The following is a 2,918-nucleotide window of genomic DNA, read 5'->3' on the forward strand; positions in this document are numbered from 1 at the left end:
TGTAACCAATATTACAAATGTGTAGTAGCAAGAGAGTTTTCTTTTTCTTTTTCTGGTCGAAGTTGATCACAGCCTAAGCTCTGTTGCTCTAGCCATGCTAGCATCTGTCTTCATTGCAGCTTTTAGGTAGGGACATTCTTGCACAGCATGACCTTGCTCTTCACAGTAGGGACATTTTTTGACCCCCATTACAGCCTTCAAGTACTGGCATGTTTGGACACCGTGACCTTCTTCGTTGCAGTACGAGCAAGGAGGCGCTTTCTTCTTTGGTCCAGGTTTTCCTCTGGGCTTGGTTTGCTTCTTTTCATCTTTCTTAGCTTTATTCTTATGTGCATCTTCTCATTGCTCAAGCAGAGTCTTTCTCCTCTTTGATTTTTCAGTCGGACGCCCTTTTTTGGAACACGTGCGGGGTTCTGAAGCATGGCATCGCCATCAGGTTGCGGCACAGTGGTTGGCTCGGGGGTTTATTGTTGCTGTTGCATTGCTTGCCGCTGATTTGCTTCCTGTTGTTCTGGGAGCGCCCCTTGCTTTGCTGCAGCTATGAGGGGCTCAAGTTGGTGAGCTGCATCATTCATTATTTTGTAGGCAAGATCGTTGCTGCAAGCTTGTGAAGCCAACCATGTATACTTTCTGCACAAGGCGTTGTACTTGAGAGTGTTGGTTGCAGGGTGCCCAAAATCTAGGAGACATCCACCACCGCTCATTGCCGTTGTCGCAGCTTCTGACCACCTCTCTAGCATGTATCTTTGTGGAATTTTTGGACATTGAGATGCACCATTACCCTTATGATGTGTGCACAAATAATCCCATTCATCTCAAAACAGTTGCAGCTGCATTCAAACTTCTCCTCTGCCAACACAACATTCACTAAAATATTCGGGGGTTCTCAAAGTAATTTGAGTGCAGCTCAAACCTCACGCTTGCATTGTCAAGAGCAGGGGCCAGGTTCATGATGAAGCCTGTTGATGCCATGACCTCTTTTTGAAACTTGAGAAACACGCTTCGGGTATAGAAGTGAACTGCTTGGCGCTCAAAGTTGTACCTGAATGTTGCAATGAAAAGGTCAATGATTTTGAGTTTTTCAAGTTCCCTGTTCTAACTTTTTCTCTCTACAAAGCACACACATACCTTGAGTAAAGTGGTGCAGTTGTTGCGTGGCCTATGAAAGCTTGATTGTCTTCACGGTCCAACATTGTTTCTTGAAGCACCTCATATTGTTGTACAAATCTCCAGACAGAGTCTTGAGGGTTGACAAATGTCTTGAAGTAGGAGTTGAGACCCTCAGACCGCCCTGTAGTGCTTGTAAATGGGAAGAAGTTCTTTCGGAAGTATGCTGGAGCCCATGTCTCTCGCTTACGCCACATGTTGCTTAGATGTCTGTTGTCAACCAAGTCAAAGCAATGCAGCATATGCTGCCAATTCTCCTCGAACTCATCCACCGTCTCCGAATCATTGATAACCCCATAGAAAACCTGCTCAAAATTTTCATCCATGCTCAGGATCCTACCCAACTTTTCCCTTGCTTTTCGCTGGACGTGCCATTTGCAGCACCTATGCACTGTGTTTGGGAAGACATCTTTTATTGCTGTTTCCATTGCCTTGTCCTGGTCAGTCATTAGGTGCAACGGGTGCTCATTATTCATTGCAATCATCCAATGTTGAAACACCCACTTGAAAGTTTCTATTTGTTCATTTGGCACCAAGGCACAACCTAGCAGCACGGTTTGCAAGTGGTTGTTCACACCAACAATAGGAGCGAAAGGCAGATTGTACCGATTTGTGCAAAATGTTGTGTCAAAGAACACACAATCTTTGTACTTTGGGTACAATGCTCTTGTCCTTCCATCCACCCAAAACAGAGCTGTCACTTCGTTTGTTTCTTTGTCAACTTCTGTTGCATAGTAGAATTGAGCATTCTCAGCTTGACGCCTCTTAAAGTAAGCAACCGTCATATCCATGTCCTGAAATGACTGATTTTGTCGCAGCTTGGAACGCGCATTTGAAACATCCCTCTTCACATATGGCAGTTTCCTCCGGTCTCCGCCATGGACCATTCCAAGCATTCCCATGCAATTTGTAGTTGACAAGTTTACATCATGCATTGTCATCAGTAGTTGGTAATCTTCTTCTGGAATTTTGCGGTGTGAGCGGTAGAACCTCACAATCTCCTCATGCTGCATCAAAGGGTGTGTATGCTGTGCAACAAAGTAGGTAACAACCCACTTATTGCCCCTGAGGCCAACAATCATATGAGCTTTGCAATCATAACGCATAATCCGATTCCTCTGACGCTTGACTGTCACATCCATTTCAACCCCGGCCTGCTTGCTTGATGAGCTTCCCCCCTGCTGCAATTCCTTCCGAGTGGCTGCTTGTCTCACATGTAGTCTCCGGTTTGCCAGCATGCACACATTGGAAGACCCTCTTGATAAGTTGTTGTGGACCTTTCTTCTGGCTGTTTTTTGAGGAAGCTATGCGTGAGCCAAAACCCGTTCCAAATGCGTAGTCATTATAGAACTTTTGGGCATCTTCAATTGAGTCAAATTCCATGCCAACATAGGGCAGAAGTGGCTGAGATGAAATATCATCATCCTCATCTGCATCATGCATTCCACCGTGAGTGTTTAGGACACCATCTGAATCCCCACCACCATGACTTGTGAAAGGTTGCTGAACAAAACTCTCCTCATTTGCCGCCCCATCTTCGGTATGCTACATCATTGCAACAACAGTAGAACAACACCATCAGTAGCAGTTGAACAGTATTTGAGGTCAACATTTCTTTGCAAGAGAAACATTTTTTATAGATGAAACATCAACATGTATATCAGTAGTATATTTTTTCATTGCAGCATGTTTATAAGATCTATAGGTAGTACTGTAGTAGTACATTTTACGACATTTTTTGGTGCTGCATA

The 2,918-nt window shown here is 44.4% G+C and overlaps 1 pseudogene; it reads right to left on the bottom strand.

The window, feature by feature from the left end:
* Nucleotides 1-388: 388 nt before the first annotated feature.
* On the bottom strand, nt 389-2,625 carry LOC123075307 (protein FAR1-RELATED SEQUENCE 5-like; annotated as a pseudogene).
* Nucleotides 2,626-2,918: the final 293 nt, after the last annotated feature.

The sequence above is a fragment of the Triticum aestivum genome, chromosome 3D (genome assembly GCF_018294505.1).
Source record: "Triticum aestivum cultivar Chinese Spring chromosome 3D, IWGSC CS RefSeq v2.1, whole genome shotgun sequence".
Lineage (NCBI taxonomy): Eukaryota > Viridiplantae > Streptophyta > Magnoliopsida > Poales > Poaceae > Triticum > Triticum aestivum.